This window comes from Oryctolagus cuniculus, chromosome 13, assembly GCF_051225735.1.
Source record: "Oryctolagus cuniculus isolate XC-2025 breed Fujian yellow rabbit chromosome 13, ASM5122573v1, whole genome shotgun sequence".
NCBI classification, from domain to species: domain Eukaryota; kingdom Metazoa; phylum Chordata; class Mammalia; order Lagomorpha; family Leporidae; genus Oryctolagus; species Oryctolagus cuniculus.
The window spans coordinates 108,865,698-108,890,778 of NC_142879.1; the positions used below are offsets into that span (position 1 = coordinate 108,865,698).

At 56.3% G+C, this 25,081-nt stretch overlaps 1 long non-coding RNA gene across 3 annotated transcripts in view; it reads right to left on the reverse strand.

Moving 5' to 3' along the window:
- Positions 1-25,081, reverse strand: part of LOC127487554 (uncharacterized) — a 127,003-nt gene that overhangs the window by 42,868 nt on the left and 59,054 nt on the right. For 2 of the 3 annotated variants that reach the window (XR_016219927.1, XR_016219926.1), the window contains one exon: positions 22,406-23,268. The exons of the other annotated variant lie outside the window; for it this stretch is intronic. This is a non-coding gene — a long non-coding RNA (uncharacterized LOC127487554). Of the gene's footprint in view, positions 1-22,405; positions 23,269-25,081 lie in introns of those variants that run through there. 3 annotated transcript variants of the gene reach the window in all.

The following is a 25,081-nucleotide window of genomic DNA, read 5'->3' on the forward strand; positions in this document are numbered from 1 at the left end:
GACTCTGGGAGGGCACGCCACACTTCCACCACCACCGACACCTGCAGCCCAGGAAAAGCCCAGCCCCAGGGACAAGCGTGGGGTGCAGGGGGCAACTAGCCTGCTGCTTGCTACACCCACAGCCCATGTCTGAGGGCCTGGAATCCAGTCCCGCCTCCAATTCCAATCTAGCTTTCTGCTAATGCACCTGGGACGCCACAGGTGATGGCCCAAGAACTTGGATCCCTGCCACCAACAAGGGAGACCCGGATGAGGCTCCTGGCTCCTGGCTTCTGCCAGGTCCAGCCATGGCTATCACAAGCATTTGGGGGGTAAACTAGCAGATGGATAATCTATCTCTCTCTCTCTCTCTTTTCTGCCTTTCAAATAAATGAAATAAAAAACAATGGCTGACCCTGCTCTGAGGAAGATGTGTCCATGCATTTGTGTGGTGTGTACCATTATGGTCTGTATCATAAAACAGTCCTGAAAATGAAAAGCAGAGGGGCCACCAGGCAGCCCCTTGCAGTGTGACAAGGACTCTGCTGCATTCAGAGTGAGGTCAATCACCCGGACATGGGGAACCCCCTCCAGACCCATGAGTATCTGTGCATGGAAGGTGTCTGGGTGTGGACATACACATCTCCTTTTTTTTTAGCACGCCAGCATCAGTTGTAAAAGCAAAAGGCACGTTCTGAAATATGCTTGTATCTACAGAGAATCTCTCTGCAGAAAATGCAAGGAACAGCTTTCTCTAAGGAGGGAACCAGCAGCTGGGACACAGGAGTAAAGAAAGACTTGAGTTTCACTGGATGGTTTGCCAGGCACCTGCATAATCTCATTAAACATTGATGACATGAATTCGTAAACCACGTTAATACCACACTACACCAAGTCCAAGGGGATGAGAGGGGCGTAGTCTTTTCATAATTTTATTTGAAAGTCAGTGTCAGAGAGACAGAGAGAGACAGATCTTCCAGCCCCAGATCCATTCCTCAGATGGCCAAAACAGCCAGGGCTGGGCCAGGCTGAAGCCAGGAGCCTGGAGCTCCATCGGAGTCTCCCACGTGGGTGCAGGGGCCCAGACACCTGGGCCGTCCTCTGCTGCTTTCCCAGGCCGTCAGCAGGGAGCTGGGGCAGAAGCGGAGGGGCCGGGAGATGATTCAGCACCCGTGTGGGATTCCAGCATTGCAGGCAACACCTTCACCTGCTATGCCACAGCACCAGCGCCGAAAAGGAATTGTCTGAAAGAATCCTTTCATAAATTCTCAGAATGCTTTAAAATGTTTCTTCCATCTCAAAATTGCCCAGCAAATCCTGGGTACAGTGGCCTTCCCCCACTGCAGGGCCTGTATTCCAAGACCCCCCAATGGACACCTGTAGCTGCAGATGGTACCAAACCCTGTGGACACCATTTTTCCCTGTACATAGATACCCAGGACAAAGTTTAACTCGTAAATTATGCTTAGTAAAGAATAAAGGACAACTCACAATAAATACAACAATTAGAATACACTATATTTAAAGCTATGCAGGTACGGTCTCTCTCTGTCTCTCTTAAAATGTCTACTGTGTTGCCCTTGACCTTCCTGTGTTGATGTGCAAGGATACAACACCCATGTGATGAGATGGGAGGTGAGTGACACAGCGTTAGGCTAGAGCACATGCATGCCACACTGAGACAGTCATGTGACCTGGAGGCAGTCACGTGACAGCCAAGATGGCTGCCAAGCCACTAAGGGGCGGGTGGCGCACACAGCATGGAGCTGCTGGGCCCAGATGAGCCAGGTCCCACGCGGGACAGAGCAGGACACTACGAGAGTCCTTCACACTGCTCAGACAGCATGCCATTCAAAACTCTGAGCAGCTTATTTCTGAACGTCCCATTCCATATCTTCAGTACAAGCTGTAGTTGAGAGGAATACAGTATTTCACCCAAAAAAGTTCTATTTAATCAATAAAATCCTAGTTCTCAACAATATTTTAGCATGTAAAGAACTGAAAAATCCAACTTTAACCTCGCAGCCCACATCATGACTAGCCGGGATGTTCAATCCATCTCTACTAATGCTACCTGAGTTTAAAGAAACGTCTTGGCCGGCGCCGCGGCTCACTAGGCTAATCCTCTGCCTGTGGCACCGGCACACCGGGTTCTAGTCCAGGTCGGGGTGCCAGATTCTGTCCCGGTTGCCCCTCTTCCAGGCCAGCTCTCTGCTGTGGCCAGGGAGTGCAGTGGAGGATGGCCCAGGTGCTTGGGCCCTGCACCCCATGGGAGACCAGGAGAAGCACCTGCTCCTGGCTTCGGATCAGCGCAGCTCCAGCCATAGCGGCCATTTTGGGGGTGAACCAACGGAAGGAAGACCTTTCTCTCTGTCTCTCTCTCTCACTGTCTAACTCTGCTTGTCCAAAAAAAAAAAAAAAAAAAAAAAAGACAGCTGTCTGCTAATGCACCTGGAAAAGCAGCAGCAGATAATCCAAGGGCTTGGGCTCCTGCACCCACGTGGGAGACCTGGGTGGAGGTCCAGGCTCCTGGCTTCAGCCTGACCCAGCCCCGGCTGCTGTAGCCATTTGTGGAGTTAGGCAGTGGACAGAAGAATCTCTCTAATACTGCCTTTCAAATAAATAAATAAATCTTTATTTCAAATAAAAGGATATATCTTTATACGTCCATGAGAGGTATTTAAAATGTGCAAAAATGGAAAGAAAATGTTTATTTTGGTACAAAAAAATTTTGCAATCCACATGTGCTCTGCTCACAGGACACAGTCCCATGAACATGCTGAAGACCCCTCAGACTTGACTGTCATTCATTATGCCTCAAAACAGTCACACGGCTACTGCATTATTGCCCAATGCAGAGAAGAGAAAACGCTATTGGGTGACAAGCGAGTTTCCTAGGAAAATGAGTGGGGTCAGGATAATAAGCTACATCGCTGAAAATGAATGACTTGGGTTTCCGTCGGCGCCATTCAGCTGCACAGCCGTGAGCGTGGGACTTTGCAGCGCGCACCCGTCAGGCGTGGGCTGCAGGGAAGCCAGCACCGGAAGGTGTGCGAGGAAGGTGCTTGTCACACACCTGCTCCCTGCCCGAGCAGGGAGAAAGGGGACGGGGCACTCAGAGAGACAGGTACGGCGTGGGGCGCCAGAATGCACAGAAAACCACACACTTCCTGGGTGCACAAGTTACAGAAGGTTTTGTTGAAGAGACGAGATTAAAAAACACAAGAGATCTTTTTTCTTTTCATTTCAAGCTTATTTATTTACATTTTACTTGAAAGGCAGAGAGAACTCCCATTCGCTGATTCACTCCCCAAATGCCTGCAACAGCCAGGGCTGGGCCAGGTCAAAGCCAAGAGCCCAGAACTCAACGCAGGTCTCCCAGGTGGGTGTCAGGGACCCGCGTACCTGGGCCATCACCTGCTGCCTCCCAGGGCGCACAACCGCAGGGAGCTGGCGTCAGCTGGGGCGCACAGCCAGTCTGGAGCCAGCCCCTCCAATGGGGATGCAGGCTTCCCAGGCAGAGTCTTACCCGCTCCCCAGATGCCCACCCCAGAGTTTTTATGAATGGACGACCTTGACGTCCAGTGCGACTCTGACAGGAAACCGTTTACCTAAGCTTCCCTGAGCTGTGCCATCTCCCCCACCCAGTGACAGATCAGGCCAGTCACTGTTGGCCCTCTCCTGGCAGGAAGGGGTGTGCGGGCAGCCCTGCCTCCTGCCCTCACTCCCTGCCCCGTTCTCTCCATCCTCTGACTGCTCCCCCTGAATAAGGAGCCCACAGCAAAACTGTCAGAAAAGACAAGCGGCACTGCAGGCCGGTGGTGCGGCAGGCTTCTGCGTGGACACAGGCACGGTCCCAAGTGTGACCCAGGGGAGCTGCGCCACCCTCAGCTTCACAGGGCCGCGTCGGCCTAAGCTCTGCCAGGTTCTCCACGGGCGACGTGTTCCCCTGCCCAGTGGAAAAGGCTGGGTCCCTCCATCTGCCTGTGTTGCTGACACCTGCTTAGCATATTCCTGCCTCGGGCCTGTGGGAAGCAGGAAGCTGGCAGCTGGCAGCTGGCAGCAGGCCACGGGGTCCAAGCAAGAGAAAGCCTTCGGTGGTGCCAGGCAGGATAGCACGGATCCCTCAACACTCCACACAGGGTCTGTTCCTGGGGCAGACACTCGGCCTAGAAGTTTAGACAGCACTTGGGAGTCCGTGGGTCTGAGTTCCAGTTCTCCCAATTCCAGCCCACGCTGTTGCAGCCATCTAGGGAGTGAACCAGTGGAAGGAAGAGCCCTCTGTCTCTCCCTCTCCCTGTATAATGCTTTCAAATAAATACATAAATATTTAAAAAAAAAAAACACACCTTAAAAACACTCAGAGTGGGACAGGTGTGTGGCGCAGTGGTTCAGCTGCCGCCGGAGATGCTACAACCCGTATCAGAATGCCTGGGCTCGAGTCCTGGCTCCACATCCCATCCAGCTTCCTGTTCACGGGCACCAGGGAGGCAGGGCTGATGGCTCCAACAACTGGGTCCCTGCCACCCACGTGGGAGACCTGGACTGCCTTCCCGGCTCCCAGCTTCAGCCTGGCCAGCCCCTAGCTCTTTGGGGTATTTGGCAGGTGCAAGCCAGCAAGCTCGCTCTCTTTCTGCCTTTTAAGCAAAAAAAAAAAAAAAAAAAAAAAGTAAAATGATCTAGTTTTAAAGAAAAGTGTTTCTTTTTCACGCTCCAAACACCTTGCAGAGGCATCACCCACTGATGGGGGGGGGGGGGGGGGGCGCAAGCTCCTCCCAGAGCCTCCGGCTTCCCGCCACCCTCTGTCCCCGGAGGCTTCCCGCCACCCTCTGTCCCCGGAGCCAGCGTCTTTGGCAGCTCTGAGACATCTCCATCATCTCTCAGGAAAGTGCCGAGTGACAGCAGGGAAGCACACACCATCACCCAGGCACAGAGAGGCCGGCAGCCAGCCGTGCAGGAGCGGGGGCAGAGACAGGAGCCTCCGCCCACGTCTACCCCTACAGTCAGGGCCCTGGGAGCCCCTCACGACGAGGTGCAGCTGCAGGTCCGGGGACCGGGAGGGACCGTGTGCTGCTGCTTAGGCTCCAGGACAAGTGATGAGGGAGCGGCAAAAAATGAGAGACTGGGGTGAGGGGGCCCCCGGGTGAGGGAGACAGCCAGGACCCACCCCCATAGGACCAAAGTCTCGGAAAACAAAGGCTTAAAATTAACGTATTTATTTATTTTAACAGGCAGAGAGATCTCCCATTCACTGGTTCACTCCCCAAATGCCCCCTACAAGCCATGTCCAAGCCAAGAGCCAGGAGCTCCTGCCAGGTCTTCCACGTGGGTGGCAGGCACCCAGGCACTGGAGACGCTGCTGCCTCCCCGCGTGCCCGCAAGCAGGACGCTGGGTTGGAGGCAGAGCTGGGGGGACTCAAATCTAGGGGCTCTGAGACAGGATGAGGGCGTCCCAAGGCCAAGCACCCACCACGGGGCTCAAGCTGCTAAAACTACGTCCCGCCCAGCAGTGTGAGCAGAACGAGACAGACCTGTGTTCCAATCTTGCCTCCGGACTTCTGCAAGCCTGGAGGACTTTCAGGACTCTCTGGGCCTCTCAGGACTCCTCTGCACAACAATGGCCACGCCCCCTGTCAGGGGCGAGGGGCTTGAAGATCACCCCCCACCCCGGCCCCCACAGGAGGCTTTGCAGAAAGAGCAGCGGTGGTGACCGCTGCAGCTCGGGGGCGTCAGAGCCAGCCTCTCCCACCCCAGGCCCCTGTGTCTGAGAGACAGACAGACGGATACAGACAGACAGACAGAGGGAATGAGAGATACTCCCAACAGCAAAGGAGGCCGAGCCAGGATCCCAGAACCCAATCCGCGTCCCCCGCGTCGGTGGCAGGGGTCCAAACATTTGGGTCACCACTCGCTGCCTCCCAGGCCACGAGCGGGGAGCTGGATGGGAAGTGGGGCAGCCAGGACGTGAACTGGCACCCATATGGGATGTCGGCATCACAGGCGGTGTGGCTTCCACCGCTGCGCCACGGCGCTGGCCCTCGTCGGGGTGGGCTGTTTGGAGGCCCCGTGGCAGAAGGATCGGGAGCAGAGGAGAGAGAAGCCTTAGTTGACCTGCGGGGATCCGTCGCCACGCGGCCTCTGTGTCCACGGGGCCTACACAGTGTCGTGACCAAGGCCCCTCCCAGAGCGTCATTATTCCTCCTGTATCCTCCCAGGCCTGACGTCACAGCCTCTTGCTGGAAGACAGGGGCTCCTGGCAAAGCCGGGTTTCTAGCCGGAGCGTCAGCAGCAGGCAGGTGCCCCGTGCAGCAGGCTCCAGACAACACGGAGGGCACCTGCTCGGAACCCCTGAACTGTCAGCCCTCCTGTCGCTGACAGGCTGTTCCCGCCTCTGTCCCCATGCCCATTCCACACCTGCTCCACTCCTGTGCTCACCCCTTGCTCTGTCTTTCCTTCCATCAAATTCTTCCCCCTCGGGCAGCTTCTGCCCCGTCCGCACACTCACACTGGGTGTCCACTGCCACGGTGTCCACCTTCCGGAGCCGCACTGGCCCCGGGGTCACCTGGGGCTGTGTCCTTTCACCTGCACCTGCCCTGCCTGCGCTCAGGATTCCTGCTCCACTGCGGAGCCAGAGCCGCCCTCCCACACTCGCGTGGAGCACCCTCCTCACGCTCAACGGCCACACAGGCCACGCTCCTCTCCGGTGATGGGCGTTTCCAAGGCAACTGTTCCTCATTTACTCTCCACTTCTATGAAATTCACATGGATTCTCGTGTGCCGGCGGTGGTTGGACAGATGGGAGCCTGCACAACGACTTTATCCTGCGCCAAGATCACGACTAAGCACTGCCACAGGAGTGGGCGGCTTGAGACCCAACCGGCCCGCTCTGCAGGGTGCTCGTGCCATGCTCAACTGCAGCACAGCCGAAATGGGAAACCCAGGAGGTGCACCTGCCAGGCTCCCCTGGTGGGGGGCTGCGTTTTCCCGCTGGGGTGCCCGTGCCTTTCCTAATGCTAATGATGACTGTGCAGTTACTCAGACTGCGCAGGAATGGACTGAAACACGGACTGGAGCGCCCTGGGACCTACCCGTGCAGGGATCCAGCTAAGACAAGCCACTGCCCTGGTCTCCCTGGCTCTGATGGCTGTGTCCTGTGCCAGGGGCTCAGTGCCATCCCAGGATGCAGCCACAAGCCAGAAACCAGTAGAGACGCAAACCTGCAGCTGGCAGCTGCTGCACCGTCCCTGTTACGGCTCTGAGTGTGTAACATCTTTATCCTGGCAAGTCCTAGCTAGAGTAAGTTGAATTATTGATAGCAGCTGCTAGATTCAATTTTTGTAAGACTTGAGCATGAGGAGGCTCATTCTGGGCTCAGGTGGCAGAGAGATGGACGGGATTCAGAGAGCAAGCCTTCCCCGGACTTCACCCGAGCTCAGGCTCTGCTGTGCACGCTGCACTCGCCAGCCCCTCCCTGCAGCGAGGACACAGCGTGCAGCAGGGCTGGGACACGCAACTGGCTGCACAAGGAGACCAGGCACGCAGCAAAGAGAAGAACCGTAAGCACAGCAAGCCCGGGTCGTGGCCACTGCCTGGAACAAGGAAACAGCTGCTTTCGCCCAAGTCCACCTGCACACTCACACGTCCACACGGTGGCTTCTTGTTTCTGTTCATCCGTGGATGTGATGCAAAACGTCACTGGCTACACCCCTGGCATTGTCATTGAACGCTGCCGATTGAACACTGTCTGTATTCTACAATTTCTAAAAGCCATCTTTTTTTTTTTTTTTTTGACAGGCAGAGTTAGACAGTGAGAGATAGAGAGAGAGAAAGGTCTTCCTTCTGTTGGCTTACCCCCCAGATGGCCACTACGGCCGGCGCTGCCGATCTGAAGCCAGGAGCCAGGTAAAGCCATCGTTTTCGTGGGTTAGCATCCTTGGATTGGAAGTTTTTCCTTGAAAGCCACGGCGGAACATGCAGGATCACGCTCACACAGCATTGCTAATCCCTAGGGTTCCACTGAGCTGAGTACCTCACTGCAAAACGCCATTGAAGTGGCTGTTATCTTATTTTTGTTTCTTCGTTATTTTTTTAAATTAACACTCTTTTAGATATTTATTTATTTCTTGGAAAGCTACAGTGAGAGAGAGTGGGAGGGAGAGAGAGAGAAAGCTCTTCCGTCCAGTGATTTACTCCCTAAATGGCTGTAGCAGCCAGGGCTGGGCCAAGTCAAGGCCAGGAGCCAGGAACACCATCGGGGTCTCCCACATGGATGGCAAGGGCCCAAGCACTTGAGCCATCGCTAGCTGCCCCCAGCGTGCGCATTAGCAGGGAGCTGGAATCCAAGCAGAGCCAAGATGCAAACCTGGGCAGCCCAATTTGAGATGTGGGCATCCCAAGCAGGGTTTCACTGCTGTGCCAAACACCAGCCCCTACATGTCATCCTCGCTCATCTCAGGCTCAGCTCCCTCTCAGCACTGGCTCACCTCCCCTCCTTTGGCTGCCTCCCGGGTTCGGGTAACTGCTCAGTCCTCCCACTCTGCAAGGCAGGACCCAGGCGGATGGAGGGGTCTCTAGGCAGAAGACACGGGCGGCGAGAGCCACCCTTACTGATTCTTGGCACCCATCCCCTGGTCCCACCTCACTCCTCGGGCACCCTGCTGCCTCCCGCCAGTTCTATTCTCACAACCGAATGGCATGGGGTGCTGGTCCACAGGGAGACTGGGGCAGACGAGGCGAGGAGAGCCCAGGGAAGGTTCCTGCTGATCCCCTTTGCTCTCTGGGCTTAATGAGAAGCAGGCTCAGCAGTAGAATGGAGGAAGGGCCACGCATGCACAGGGCCAGGGGGACTGAGTGAGCCCCAGAAGAGCAGTCCGGCTGCCCCAAGCCCTCTGGAGGTCCAAGGCCGAGTGTCAGCGATGGATGGGCCAGGCAGGGCCCAAGGCGGGCGCAGGGCTTTGGCTGCTACTCACGCCCTGGTGCAGGCAGAGAGAGGTGAAAATTGGGGATGTAACTGGTGTTGGGCTTTGGCAAAGAGGGTCTGAGGACGTGAGTCAGGAACGGTTTTGGTGATGGAGTAGAGAGACAAGGACAGACGGGAGAGGAACGGGGACCAGGGGAGGGCAGCAGGAACAGCAGCACCCCGACAGAGCCCGGCCATGGACAGGGCGGGGGAAGCAGTGTGTGACCACGGACAGGGCGGAGGAGGCAGTGCAGGGCCAGTGACAGGGCGGGAGAGCAGCCGCGAAGGGAGGCTGTGGCTGGAGACGGGCTCTCCAAGTGTGAGGGGGATCTTCGTAGCATCTGTGGAGTGTGGGGTTGCATGAGGGAGTACAGTGGGGTCTCAAAGAGGGACCCAAGACCAGTCTGTATACTTAGATCCCATGGTGCACCAAAAAGTTGCTGGAAAAGAAAGATTAAAAGATAAGGTTATTGGGGTCGGCATTGTGGCATGGTGGGTAAAGCCACTGCCTTCAACGCCAGCTCCCTGCTAATGGCCTGGGAAAAAGCAGCGGAAGATGGCCCAAGTGCTTGGGTCCCTGCACCCACATGGGAGACCCAGATGGAGTTCCAGGCGCCTGGCTTTGGCCTGGGCCAGCCCCTGCTGTGGGCATGCGAAGAGTACGCCAGTGGATGGAAGGTCTGTCTCTCTCACTCTCTCTTGCTCTGCCTTTCAAATAAATAACAAGAAATATTTTAATTGGGAAATCCAGCATAGTTTTATTACAACACATATTTTGCTTCCACTTCTTGAAGACCTCCTGTCATGGATGTCACCACGGAGTTGACTTTAACTTATCATTTAATCCCGTTTTCCACCAGCTTTTTAAAGGAGTCTCCTATTCGGGTCCCAACAGTGACAGCACTGGCTGTTTGGAGAAGACCAGCAGTAAGCCTGGAACGCGCTGGGTCACAGTCCCTGCCATCCTGGGTGGGCAGTGGGGGGTGAGTCATGGCATTCGAACCCAGGGGTTCTGGGGACAAAAAGGACCAGAGTCACCCCCCTATCCCATCGCTGGGCTCACATCAGCAAGCATCTAGGAGATAAAAGGCCACCTTCCCAAAACAGCAGCAGAGGTCTGAGGAGGTGAGTCAGGAACGGTTTTGCTGATGGAGTGGAGAGACAAGGACAGACGGGAGAGGAACGGGGACCAGGGGAGGGCAGCAGGAACAGCAGCACCCCAACAGAGCCCGGCCGTGGACAGGGCGGGGGAGGCAGTGCAGGGCCAGTGACGGGGCAGGGGAGCAGCCATGAAGGGAGGCTGTGGTTGGAGCCTTGGCCAGTGTGCCGAGCAATCTGGCATGTGAGACCTCGCTCCCTGCCCGCAGGCTGCCACCCTCCCTGTTGGTAAAGACACTGACAGCAGTGATGTTCCCAGGGAGAAGGACAAGCGTGAGCGAGGCAGGGCCCGCCCCCGGCTCGCAGCGCTGGGAGAGCAGGCGTGCGTGCCGACTCCACTCAGCCTGGGAGGGCAGAAATCCAGAGCCCTGTTCCCAGGAAACCTGAGCACAGCCAGGGACAGTGTGCTATTGTGCACACTTCACGGGCGGACAGACGAAGCTATGAATTACCAGGGAACAGGCAACCAGTCACGGCCGAGGCCCTGAGCATGCACGACCACGCGCGCGCCCAGTGGCCGCTCTGCCGTGAACGCTGGCTCACCTGGGGACAACGGGAGGAGCGATTTGGTGACGCTCAGGATTTGCTCAGGAGAGGAACACCAAGCCTGGGTCTCCTCGGAGAGGCAGATCTGCAAAGATGCCTGGAAGGTGAAGGAGCGAGAGAAAAATCTAGCAGGAGAGGAGACCAAACTCTGCAAAGAAAAGTGATCTGAATTCGCCACCCAGAGAAACCTGCTGGCAAAGCAGACACGGGCTCCGTGTTCTCACTCTGCCCCCACCGGCAGGGCCGCTGTGGGAGGGGAGGAAGGGAAGTAATTACGAGTCTGAATGCAGAGCAACGGCCAACGAGATCTTGTATTCACCTCCACTTCCTGGCTTTAATGGTCTCAAGTTAAGGATTAACTTTATCCACGTTCTTCAAGTGATTGTTTTCCCAAAAACCTCCTTCTTTCTGGGCTGTGTGCAAAGAATCAAAGGGGTCCTTTCAAGGCACGGGGTCTGGGGGGCGCCTTCAGCGGGCCCACCGTGACCCCAGTGCCAAGAGCGTCCGTGGAAACAGACGTGATGGCAGGCACGCGTGCAGCTGTGCCCTACGCGTACTCATGCACTGACACACACACGCACGCACGCATGCACACAGGCACACACAGGTCCTGTGAAGCCAAAGCACGCACTGCATAGTGAAAAGTTCCCCAGAGGAACCTGCTGGAAGAGGTAACAGGTAGCGCCCCCAGCTGCAGGGCCAGCATCCCACGTCCTGGCTGCTACGCTTCCGATCCAGCTCCCTGCTAATGCTCCTGGGAAAGCAGTGGACGATGGCCCAAGTGCTTGGGCCCCTGCGCCCATGTGGGAGACCCGGAGGAAGCTCCTGGCTCCTGGCTTCAGCCTGGCCCGGCCCTTGCCGTTCTGGCCACCTGGGGGAGTGAACCAGCAGATGGAGATCTCTCTCTCTGTCTCTCCGTGCCTCACTGTAACTCTGCCTTTCAAATAAACAAATAAATCTTTTTTAGAAACTGTCAGTGCAGATGAGGTGGGTGCACCACGCCTGGTTCAGCCATTCTACACACAATGATTCAGACTTGCAGGGGAGGGTGCTTGCCTGCTTGCTCTGCAGTGTTAGCTCTGTTCAGGTGAGAAATCCGAGAGCTGGTGGAGGATGGAGGACGCCGACCCGCTGTGCTACAGCCCAGGCTGACTGCGTACGGCACCTTCCCAGCGAGCAGCGGGAGCCACAGCAGGTGCACCCCGTGAGTCACACCCAGGCGCCCAGGTTTCCGGGGCAGGTGCAGTGAGCTCCTTCCTCCCTTAGCAACCTGATGACCCCTAACACTGTGCTTTCCAAACCTCACTCAGCACCACGGCTCTCTGAACAGTTAAAATGTAGTTTTTATTGAGCGTTTATTGATACTTGTGCAATCAGGATCTCCGCCGCCACACCCCCAGCCACAACCTCCCCACTGGCATGAGGAAAACTGGGTGCAAACAATGGCTTGGTGCCTCACTTCCTCTCCTGCAAACACAGATGACTTCATTCACGCTCACCCAGGTAAGACTAGTAATCTCCACCTGGAGTTGGTTCAAGTACATTTTCTTTTAAAGAGCATTTTGTTTATTTGGAAGGCAAAGCGACAGAGAGGAGGAGAGACTGAGAAACGCTCCATCTGCTGGTTCACTCCCCAATGGCCGCAACAGCCAGGGCGGCACCCGGGTCTCCCGCATGCGTGGCAGGGGACCAGGCACTTGGGCCACCTTCTGTGTATCCTCAGGTGCATTGGCAGGGAGAGCCAGAACCTGAGCCAGCTCGGACATGGGATGCTGGCACTGCGGACGACAACGCCGGCCCCGAGCACAAGGTCCAAACGAGGAAGCCTTTGGTCTCGGAGTCCTTGCACTTCTCAGTGTTCCCTCAGCCACTGCCCACCTGCGGGGACCTCTCTCAGGTCTGGCCCAGCTCCCTCCTGGCAGCACACCGGCTGCACCATCAGAACCTGCCAATCCTGTCTCGTTCTTCCAGCCTGAGTCTGATGCAAATTTTGGAAACAAATCCAGGCCTCGGCACTGCTGGGTAGCAGCGTTTCACCTCATTACCTCTTGCATGTAATGTATTTGCGTTTCAGTCTGACTTCAAGCCAAGGGGGAGGAAGGCCCGTGCTCCTGCATGTGTGTCTCTCTCTCTCTCTCTCTCTGCTCTTGTCAGTCACACAGGAAGACACACCCCTTGGGAGTTGCCAGCTGCTGCCAGGAACACTTTGTGGGTTGCAGGCGGGGGTCTTAGGACCCCCACTGGGGCTGATGCTCACTCTGTGGTGAGGAGATAAGAGATGCACAGGGCCTGATTCATCAGACGCATGATCCCGCTGGAGGACTCGAGGTCTGTATTGTATTGCAAGTGGCCGCCCCAGACCCCTTTCCCCAAAACCGTCTTGTATCTAACATTAGCATGGAGCAACAGGCGTTTGGAACAGTCCCAGAGAGATGTGGCTTTTACACAACTGTTTCTAAGGAGATGTGGAACGGACGAGCAGTAAGGAGAGCTGTCGCGGGAGCTGATGGAGGCGGCTCTAAGGGAGGGATGCGAGGTGCTGGGGTCTGCAGGCAGGTAGGGGTCAGAACAAGCCTGGCCTTAGCTGGAGAGCTCCAGACAGCGGCAACTGGAGACTGAGTCACAGTCAGAAAGGGGCCGGGTAATGGGGGGAACTCAGATCCGGAGTCAACGAGGGAAATATGGGGCGTGGGGAGACCCAAGACCAGAGGGGACAAAGTTTTAATGGGGGCGGCCATCCAATCATTCCTGTAGTCAACAAACACTTGCCAAATGCCTCCGATGGGTCAGCAACTGCCGTGGGACTGCGGGTCACCAGCAGCTTCCGGCCTCTAGATGCGCCTGTGATGCTTGAAGGCGTCTGCTTCCTGGTGCAGGACTGGCAGCCTCCTCCAGGGGGCGCCACCCCAGTGGACCCTGCCCTGGGCAGGTGGGTCTACCTCTGCGTCCACTCGCAGCCAGCCCACCTGGCTTCCAGGCCTTTGCTCTTTTTGTCATGATAGTCTAGCCTCTGTCTGCCCCTCCTCCTTCTGTCCCAGCAGGGCCCAAGGGTGACATTGCCCGGGAAGCCTCCAGACACAGCTGCACATCTCCCACCTCCCCAGGGAAAGCCCCCACGGAGCACCAGCTTCTCAGGAGCATGCCTCTTGACGCTGTGAGGCTTCCCAGCATATTCCAGACTCTTCCCACTGCTGCTATGAGACCAGCTGTGGAAAGCCATGACGTCATCTAAGTAAGAAGCTGTTCAAAGCAAGGGTGCTGGGGCCAGCGTTGTGGCGTGGCGCACAGAGCCACCACCTGGAACCCCAGTGTCCCATATGGGCACCCGTTTGTATCCCAGCTCCCTGCTAATGGTCTGGGAAAAACAGCGGAAGAGAGAAGTTTTTGGTTTTTTTTTTTTTAATTTTAATTAACAAAAATTTTTTTAAAACTCACCGCTGCTGCTGTGCAAAATGTAAACCGTAACATGCACACTAGGGTAACTGGACTGAAGATGGAGAGCTGGGAGAGTGGCCCCCACAGTGTCCAGTGCCCCAGGAGGAGCCCAGGTGGGAGCTCACTGGACGGAGGGCCTCCCTGCCAGCCCCTAACACACCTGCCCTGAAGGGCCTCCCCCAAGCAGCAAAACCAGAGCTCATCTCCTGCTTGTCCATCCAATTATCTTCCCATAACCCAAGTCGCCCCTATGAAATCACTCACAGAACTGCCGTGGGAAGTGTCTCCCTGCTGTGGAGTAAACCCTCAGCGGTCAGTGCTGGTCCCCAGCTCCCCCTGCGGCCTCGGGACCTTGGGAGGTGGGGCCCCTGGACTCCATCGGGGAGGCAGTAGCCAGTGCTGGTCCCCAGCTCCCACTGCGGCCTCGGGACCTTGGGAGGTGGGGCCCCTGGACTCCATCGGGGAGGCAGTAGCCAGTGCTGGTCCCCAGCTCCCACTGCGGCCTCGGGACCTTGGGAGGTGGGGCCCCTGGACTCTATGAGGAGGCAGCGACCCTGCCATGGGGCAAACACCTCAGCGGCCAGTGCTGGTCCCCAGCTCCCCCTGCGGCCTCAGGGACCTTGGGAGGCGGGGCCCCTGGACTCCATCGGGGAGGCAGGGGGCACTGGCAGCCCAGCTTCCGCCCAGCACGTGACAGGAGCTGGTGGGGAACTGAGTCCTCGAGACTCCTGCTGGTGTTGAGGCCTTGGCTCCTTCAGAGGCCTCCTCCCTGGCGGGGTTTTCTCTCTGCCCCCCCCCCCCAGCCCGAGGTGCCGCCCCCCTCTGACGTGGTGCCACACTTTGCCTCAGGCTGCAGTCTGGGCGGAGGGTAAGCCGCTACAGAGCAGCTCGGCTCACCTCTGGAGTCTCTAAGACGCAGGAGATTTGGCGTATTCAACCCCACCCCGCCTCGCCCCCCATACACACATCTGTCTTTCCACTGTCAGTCACTGTTGGCCGCACCACGTTCACACCCACACGGTGGGACTCGAGTGGTCCGTGCGATGCAAGTAAATGATGAGTCCAGGAGCAGGTGATTGGGGTGGTGTTTAAGACACTGCTTGGGACGCCCACATCCTGCATCAACAACATCGGAGTTCAAATCCCAGCTCTGCTTCTGATCCCAGCTCCCTGCTAATGCACACACTGGGAGGCAGCACATGAGGACACAGTACTTGGGTCTCTGCCACCCACATGGGAGACCCAGATGGAGTTACTGGCTCCCAGTTTCAGCCTGGCCCAACCTGAGCTGTTGAGGGCATCTGGAGAGGGAACCAGCATATGAAGATCTCTTTGTCTATCTCTCTTTCTATCTTTACTTCTGATGCTCTCTCTGTGTTTCTCTGCCTTTCAAATAACTAAAAACAAATAAATTTTTAAAAAAAGAAATTGACTTTGGTGCAAAGATTTTTAAAACCCATTTGCAGAATTTTCACAGCAGGTGCTTTCTACCAACTGATGTTTCACTTCCAGGGCTATGCTCGGCCCACAGGGCAGCTCGGAACACGCCCTCTGTGCCTGACAGACTCCAGCTCCTTCCACACAAGCAGATGTCCTTCCAAGGAAACTATCTGCTCACTACCTGGGGATTCGGAAGCTCTCGGAGGAAAGACACGCCTGCGGCTCGAGCTGCTCCCCTCCAGGGAACACACACTTCCGTGAGCACGCCCACAGCCACAGCCGCTCCTTCCAGCTGACCGCACACGGAGTCTGTCCTAGCCACAGCCCATCAGACACATCTCAGCTGGGAAGCGGCACGGAGCTCACACACAGACGCCCTGCAGCCTGAATCCAGCCTCCGCCAACTGTGGGTGGCTTGGCAGGAAGCGGAAGCTGCCTCATTTCAAATTCTCATGTCTTGATCTCCAGGGGTGGGCCGCAGATTAAATGACTTACGTGGGGCTGGCATTGTGGCGTAGCGGGTAAAGCCTCCACCTCAGATGACGGCATCCCCTACGGGCACAGTCCCGCTGCTCCACTTCAGATCCAGCTCCCTGCTAATAGCCAAGAAAAGCAGCAGAGAATGGCCCAAGTGCTTGGGTCCCTGCACCCACGTGGGAGACCAGATGAAGCTCCTGGCTCTTGGCTTCAGCCTGGCCTAGTTCTGGCCCTTGTATCCATCTGGGGAGTGAACCAACAAACAGAAAATTCTCTCTCCGTGTAACTCTTTCAGATAAACAAATAGATCTTTAATGAGTAAATACATAAATAACACATTGCCCTCTGAAACTGAGTCTGCCGACTCCAACGCTTGTTTACCCAGGGGGACGACAACGGATGATGATGATGGTGGTAGCGATGGTGACTGCGATGATGATGAAGATGATGGTGAAAAATGAAGATGACTAGATGATGACGAAGATGATGATGATGATGACAGGAAATGCTATGCTTCCGCAGCACGTGCTATTCTAACCTCTCGACGTCTGCTCGTTGATGAAATCCACACAAGGTGTTCCACAGACCAGGAAATCGAGGTCCAAGCAGATGAGCAGCAGAGCCAGAGTCACGTCCAGACAGCCACACTGCGGCCTGCACTCCTGACCACTTGCTGTGTGGCGATCAGCACAGTGGACTTGGACTCCCAACTTCCCCTTCAACGAAGTTCCTGAGCCCCTCTCTCCCTGTTGGACTGGAGAGGGTGCCATCCCCGAGTCTCTGCACGGTGTCTCCAGGGCTCTGCACCTGCTCCGCCCCACGTGCCAGCGGCACTGGCGCTCACCACACTCCTTTCTCTGCATGGAGCTCAATCTTTGTTCTCCCCTCCTCTCCCACTGAACTCTTCCTGGACCTCCCCAACCAGGCACAGAGCTGCCCCAGCCTCCACCACTCAGCTCCTGCCTGTGAGCACGTGCTCACCCATGAAGCCTGGGCGTGTGCAACACACCTCAGAGGAGCTCAACACGTGGTTGCCAGATCAATGACTGCCCTCGCCCTGTTTGGAAGCGGCTGGTGGTGTCTTCATCCCACAGCGTTCCCTAAAGCGCCTCTGCTGTCGGGGGGGGGGGGGGGGGCATGCAGGCTCTTGGAAAATCCCTGAGGACACAGAGAGTATCCTTCTACTGGGGGAGAAGATTTGTGTCACCTTTATTTTGGGTCACACATGGGAAGCGGCAGATCATGGCTCCAGTACGCGAGTTCTTGCCACCCACATGGGAGACCCAGATGGAGCTCCTGGCTCCTGGCTTCAGCCTGGCCCAGCCCCAGCTGTTGTAGGCATTTGGGGAGAGAACTAGCAGGTATAAGATGTCTCTGTCTCTCTCTCACTCTTCTTCCACCTCCCACTTTTCAAAAACATAAATAAATCTTTAAAACAGAAAAATAAAACTTGTGTCTGCATTAGAACCTGCACCTGGCTGTTTATAGAAGCTTTGTTCATCACTGCTCAAACTCATAGCAACGAGACATCCTCCTGCAGGTGAATGGACAGGGAAACCACGGCACAAATGGACAGCGGAGTAGCATTCAGCACTGAAAACAGACAAGCTCTCAAGCCATTAGAAAGACATGGAGGCCAGCGCCGCGGCTCAATAGGCTAATCCTCCACCTTGCAGCACCAGCACACCAGGTTCTAGTCCCAGTCGGGGCACCGGATTCTGTCCCGGTTGCCCCTCTTCCAGGCCAGCTCTCTGCTGTGGCCCGGGGAAGGCAGTGGAGGATGGCCCAAGTGCTTAGGCCCTGCACCCCATGGGAGACCAGGAGAAGCACCTGGCTCCTGGCTTCGGATCAGCGCGGTGCACCGGCCACAGCGCACCAGCCGTGGCGACCATTGGAGGGTGAACCAACAGCAAAAGGAAGACCTTTCTCTCTGTCTCTCTCACTATCCACTCTGCCTGTCAAAAAAAGAAAAGAAAAGAAAAGAAAAGAAAAGAAAAGAAAAGAAAAGAAAAGAAAAGAAAAGAAAAGAAAAGCAAAGCATGGAAATAATCCATCTCTCTACCGTGGCCTGGGGAAGCAGTGGAAAACGGCCCAAGTCCTTGGGCCCTTGCACCCATGTGGGAGACCCGGAGGAAGCTCCTGGCTCCTGGCTGCAGATTGGCGCAGCTCCGGCCATTGCAGCCAATTGGGGAGTGAACCATTGGATGGAAGACCTCCCTCTCTCTCTCTCTCTCTCTGCCTCTCCTCTCTCTGTGTAACTCTTTCAAATAAATAAATAAATCTTAAAAAAAAAAAAAAAAAGGCCGGCGCCGTGGCTCAATAGGCTAATCCTCCACCTTGCGGCGCCGGCACACCGGGTTCTAGTCCCGGTCGGGGCGCCGGATTCTGTCCCGGTTGCCCCTCTTCCAGGCCAGCTCTCTGCTATGGCCAGGGAGTGCAATGGAGGATGGCCCAGGTGCTTGGGCCCTGCACCCCATGGGAGACCAGGAAAAGCACCTGGATCCTGCCATCGGATCAGCGTGGTGCGCCGGCTGCAGCGGCAGCCATTGGAGGGTGAACCAACGGCAAAGGAAGACCTTTCTCTCTGTCTCTCTCTCTCACTGTCCACTCTGCCTGTCAAAAAAAAAAAAAAAAAAAAAAGACATGGGAAACTTAGAATGCATATTACTGGGGGCTGGCGCCGTGGCTCACTTGGTTAATCCTCCACCTGCAGTGCCTGCATCCCATATGGGTGCCGGGCTCTAGTCCTGGTTGCTCCTCTTACAGTCCAGCTCTCTGCTGTGGCCCAGGAAGGCAGTAGAGGATGGCCCAGGTGCCTGGGTCCTGCACCCGCATGGGAGACCAGGAAGAAGCACCTGGCTCCTGGCTTTGAATCGGCGCAGCGCCAGCTGTAGCAGCCATTTGGGGAGTGAACCAAGGGACGGAAGACCTTTCTCTCTGTCTCTCTCTGTCTATAACTCTACCTGTCAAATTAAAAAAAAAAAAAAAAAGAATGTGTATTACTACATGAATAAGCCGATGTGGAAAAGCTTCCACTGTAGGAGGGCAGCCATTGGACTTCTGGAAATGCACAAATATGAAGACAGCAAGAAGGTCTGGGCTTGGGAGCTACAGGGAGGATAAACAGGTGCAGCACAGGGGATACCCAGGGCAGCGAAAATACTCAAACGACAGACGTAGGCATCAGAATCAAGGAGAGCCCTGAAGCAAGAGGTGGATGACAGACGTCGGGTGGCTCCACGGCATCAATGTGGGTTCACCACTATAACAAAGGCACCGCTCCCGATGAGGGGCTGACACACCAGCTGGGCCCGGATGGGGAAAGGAGGCATCTGGGAAATCTGTGAACCTCCCTCTGGTTCTGCTCGCAAACTGAGACTGCTCTAAAACAAACTATATCTTAAAAAACACTGGCGTGGGCACTGGAGCAGCAGCGGGGACACCCCTTGGGACGCCCGCCTTTCCAAGTGGAGTGCCGGGGTTCTGGGCGCTGTGGGCTCCTGGCTGCAGCTTCCTGAGGATGCACCCCCGGGAAGCAGCAGGCGGCGGCTCAAGGTCCTGCCCAGCCGGGGCTGTTGCAGGCATCTGGGGAGTGAACCATCAGATGGGAGCTCCCGTCTCTCTGCCTTTCAGACACACAATGCTGTCAGTTGCAACCTTAAGAGCATGACAAAAATAAGTGCTTTGACATAACACAGGACTCACAGCGGAGCCTACGACACCATGGGCCAATCGCCTGAAGACGGTTACAGTTAGCATTGCAGCAGGCGGCAGCACGCCATCGCGGCTGGGTCTACCACGCGCCACTCGCCGGGAGAGCCAGACGGAGTCCAGCGGAGGGAGGAGACCCTGACCTCCGCCTGCTGGCGCTGCCAGTCTCTCCACGCAGCGTCTTGGGTGAGAAACCCTTGGTAAGCAGTTTCTTCCGTGGGTCTTTCTTGTTTTGCATCTGCCTCTTTGTGACACTTCCTAGTCCCGGCCTTGGGGCTGGCGGTCTCTCAGGCACTCACGGGGAACGCGGCCTATAAATATTTTAACACCTTAATTAATGTTATTTTCATTATGCTGGTCCTGGGGCTCCCTAGGCTGAGAGCAACACAGATTACACCGCAACTAGAAAAGCGGGGATTTCTGTGACTTCCAAAGTGTGATCAGTTTGGGTCTGAGGGGCAAGAAACTGTCGTCCGGAGTCCTTCGGGGTCCCAGCCACTGCAGGGCTTATCCCAGGGACAGCCGAGGCTCCTGGCCCCAACACACAGAGGTAACGCTGTCACTACTCCACTACTTCCTTAGCTCTTGGGGGCTTCCTGCCCTTTTAAAATACCACTTGAAGGTATTAAGTCTTATCAGTTATGGCTTTGTTATCAGCCAGCACCTTAGCTGACAACCAGCTGAGAGCCAGAGCTTGCCAGGAATGTGACCCCATGAGTGCTGGCCTGGGGTGTGTGTGTGTGTGTGTGTGTGTGTGTGGAGGGGGTACCAGGAGGAGGGAGGAAAGGGTGGGGTACACAGGGACAGCCTGGTGACAGCCAGGCCAGCGGGCTGCAGGCTCCTCAAGGCAAGCCTGGGTGGGGAGGGGAGTCTCTCGGCTCAGGGAGCTGACGTGGACCCTGGGACTGCCTCACTGCCCCCCAGAGTCCATCCTGGACGCTCTGGGTGCGTCGTGTGCCGGTGCTGCACCGGCGGCGGCATTCCTCCTCCTCGTCCTGGGCAGCTGAGAGCCCAGGTCAGGGAAAGGAAAGCCGTCACCCGGCAGCACACAGCCGGGCAGGGGCAGAACTCCTCCACGGGCCTAGGACCGCAGCCACCTCCCTGGTAAGGCCCTTCTGCGAACAGACAGCTTTGCTTTCCCATCGGACCTACATCTACCGTGCAAAGCTTCTGTGCTTCTTCAAGTCGCCTCCGGGTTAGGAAGCAGACAGACAGACACACAGCCCCCACTCCAGCTCACTCCCCAGGGGCCCACAACGCTGCAGGGGCAGGGGAGTCAGGAGCCCAATCCCTGCTCCCACATGGGCAGTGCGGACCCTTGTATTGAGCCACCCCTGCTGCCTCCCAGGGTCCTCACTGGCAGGGAGCAGGAAATGGACACACAGGAAGCTGGGGGGGGGGGGGTGGGATCTCCAAGCCCTCCTGAGAAAGGCCCCAGACGACTTCGCCGTGGACGAGAAGGCCCATGGTGGCAGCCGCGGAGTCGCCTGACTTGAGCAAGCAGACCCCGCGTCTTACGGACTTGGGGGCAATTCCAGTAAAACCGCAGGTAAGTCAGAGGTTTGTTTTCCTTCCACGGATTAGCGCTCGCACATTTCCTGCTGCTCGACCTAACGCTGCCCGTGAGCAGTCACAGCCACCAACCTCCTGTTGGCGCTGAGTACAAAAGTCCACTTCCTGATGGACTGCAGCAAGGTCAGAGGTTAATTGGGCCAGGCCTAGTTAAAATGTCACAAGCTGCTGGACCAGGTCCCCACTGCCACCTGCCTCAGAGGGCCTCTCGGCAGCCACGGGACCCGGCGGTCCGGCGGTCACTGGAAGGCAGACCCAGGGCGTGTGCTAATCGCACAGCACTAAGTAAACGCCACAGACTTCCGGGAACTTCGGCAAACACAGGAGGCCCTGAGTCCTGAGCCAGAGCGGGGGCCTCAGCACTGTGGCCTTGGCCCCTCCCTTCTCTGCAAGAAGCAGAAGCAACTGAAATCCACGCTCAAGGTCAACGGCGCAGACTCAGCCGCTGGCAGTCTCCAGGGCTGGGGAAACTGGGTCGCACGGGGACCTGTTGGTCCCGAGGGACTGAGAAGGGGCCGAGAGAGGGCCAGGGAAGAGTGGCCGCAGATCTGCACCCAGGAGGGAGCTTTCCAGACCCGACCTGCTCTGCTGCCTCAAACCGCCACCCTCGTGCCCAGGGAAGAATCCAAGAGAACCACTTTCCAGATACGCTGTTGATTTCCGTGAGAACTGGAGGGTGAGTGACAGCGGTACCGTCCCTTCTTCCCCTCGATTTCCCACTTGAAGCAGCACAAGCCGCCAGGGAGGAAGAGCAAGCCGGGGTGCATTGAACCCCGAGTCCTAACAGGGAAGCCGCTGCTGGGAGAGGGTCTGCGTGAAGGATCTGAAGGGCGTGAAGCAGGACAGCTGAGAGACAGACTTCCAGCTGTGTCTCTAGTCTACTAATCGCCCACGTTTTCTCTCTTCAATTTCTATTTACTTGAAAGAGAGGCAGAGAGATGAGATCTTCTATCAGCAGGTTCACTCCCCAAATGTCCACAACAGCCCAGGCTAAGCCAAGCCAAAGCCAGGAGCCCATCAGGGCCTCCCACATGGTGCAGGGGCCCAAGCACTGGAGCCCTCACCTGCTGCCTCCCAGGGTGCACGTGAGCAGGGAGCTGGAATCAGGAGTGGAGCTGAGACTGGAACCCAGCTCTCCTATACGGGGTGCGAGCGTCCCAGGAGGCATCTCAATCGCTGTGCTGAAGGTCACAAGTGAGGTATGTTCAGTTCAGCACCAGCTTCCCCCGGGTCGCACGCAACATGGAGCCGAGAGAGTTGCAGGGGCTGTGGCCATTCCTGGATTCTGAAGGAGGTGAATGCATTCGACTCTGGAGGGCCACATCCCTGCGGTCCACGGTCTCCAGCACACGTGTGGCCTCTGGGAACAACCTGGCTGTCCACCCTGATGCCCACCTGGCCTCGTGGCACAGGCAGGCCAGAAGTTTCCCTGTGCTCGGTGACAGAGGGAAGCACTTAGGTGGGGCTGGTTTGTGGGAAACACTCCAGATCCCTGAGTGTGAAGAACGGAGCCCGGGTCCGCCCGAACACGGCTGTGGCCATGTCGTGCAGCTGTGCAGCCACGAGCCTCGTTGTGACTTGTTTTTCACCGATGCCACATCTAACTGGACTCTGTGACCTGAGAGGGTCTCCTACAGCTGCGCACGTTCCAGCCCACTCACCCAGAGATTTGGATCCCCCACTTCTGCTGATTAAAAGCTGGATTCAGAACGTTCAAGAGTGATTACGAATTAAGCTTGCTTCTCCGTCTTCAGTTCACAAGGTTTCTGCCTTTTCCCCAAAGAAATGCAAGTGAAGGCTGAGCCAGGCATCGTTTATTTTGTTCAAATGTATGTAATCACTGTTTTCTTAAAATGCAATCCAAGGACCAAGGAATGGGACCAAAATTCTGAACAGAGCAATTCTTGCCAAGTCTAATGACCTCTTCACGGTGTGAGAGTTTCCATGGTTTTATAGTTCTAATTGCTTTTTTATTATTGTTTGGACAGAACTGCAAAACATAACAAAAAAAAAAACTAAGATAATCATAGCCTTTAAAAAAAATCATGTCAGAATTCTGCTCATCGTATAACGACTCAAACGTTTACTCCTGGAGAGCACTCCGGCCACCTGGCAGGGATCCAAGGGCAGGAGTCACAGGCCCCCAGCATCCTACCAGGGTGTGGACGGGGGAAATCAATCCATCCCTGCTGAGAGAGAGAAACAACTGGGAACCTCTCGGACGACACGAAACCAGCAGGTTCTGTGCACAGCCTCCCTGACCGCGGGCCATCTGCCTCACGGGAAGTTCTTCCCGAACACAGTCCTCGCTCAGCCCCCATGGAGACAGGACCCAGGACGCCCTGAGGACTCGGCAGCTGCAGACGCTGAAGGCCCCTCCAGAACATGGCTCAGAGTGCACACAGCGTAGACACATGCTCCCGCACACAATGAGGCACTCTGGGGTGTGACACCCACTGCCACATGAACGCTATGCAAACAGTTGTACTTGCATCACTGGGGCGGGGAGGGTTGTTTCAGCTGCACACATTCAGCACACGTACAATTTTTTTTTTTTTGGACAGGCAGAGTTAGACAGTGAAAGAGAGAGACAGAGAGAAAGGTCTTCCTTCCATTGGTTCACCCCCCCAAAATGGCCGCTACGGCTGGCGCTGCACTGATCCGAAGCCAGGAGCCAGGTGCTTCTCCTGGTCTCCCATGTGGGTGCAGGGCCCAAGCACTTGGGCCATCCTCCACTGCCTTCCCGGGCCACAGCAGAGAGCTGGCCTGGAAGAGGGGCAACCGGGACAGAATCCGGCGCCCCAACCGGGACTAGAACCCGGTGTGCCGGCGCCGCAAGGTGGAGGATTAGCCTAGTGAGCTGCTGCGCCAGCAACACGTACAATTTTTTAAAAACATTTTTGATCTAGGGTGGGTTGAATCCTTGAATGTTGAACCCATGCACTCGGAAGGCTGCCTGCACCAGCTTCCCAAGGCCCTGGCCATCCCAACTGTGCGTTTTTTCTAGAACACTCCATGGAGCGAAACTTGCAAGAGCCGGGCTCACCCTAAAACCACCAAAGGGTTGACCTTTTGTCCTCCCAGCAGGCTTCTCACCAGGTTGCAGAGGACTCTCTCGAGACCAATGGGCCTTTCTTCTTCAAACGTCTTTAATTCGGTTTTCTGCTGTGTTGTAAGAGGAAGCAGTGGGCTACCCCTCAGGAAGGGTGCAGGCTGCTCCGTGTCCTCAGTGGGCTGCCCCTCAGGAAGGGTGTAGGGTGCTCCGTGTCTTCATCTTCAAGTTCTCCCACTGGGCAGTGAGCAGAAAGCACAGGCCCTTGCCGCCCCCATCCCCATGTGCTCTGCTCACCAGGCCCTGGGTGAGGCCCCCCTCCGCTGTGCATGGACCCTCACCACCGATGGAGTCTGCCCCAGCCCAGGGAGCACGCGGTAAATACAAAGCTTTACCCTTAAAACCACCGGGACTTGTGAAAAAAAGATAAATACTTTGGTGCAGAAAGTTTTGGAATCCACACACGGCTTTTCCATGATATGCATTTTCCATGGACCCTTTTGAGATCCCTCTAGCTAATAGGGATTCTTTAACTCACATAGATCAGAGGAGCGTTTGTTGAGAAAGACACCACACACAGCCTGCGAGGAGAATCCTGACGCTCTGGGCGTGCTCGTACACAAGGACCAAAGGAGAGACAGAGTCCTCAGGTCCCCCTGGTGAAGTGGCTGCTACCATCACCCCAAGTCCAAAGGCATCACTCTGTCTGTCCCGACCTTCCGCACCACAACCACTGCACGGGGCATCAAGT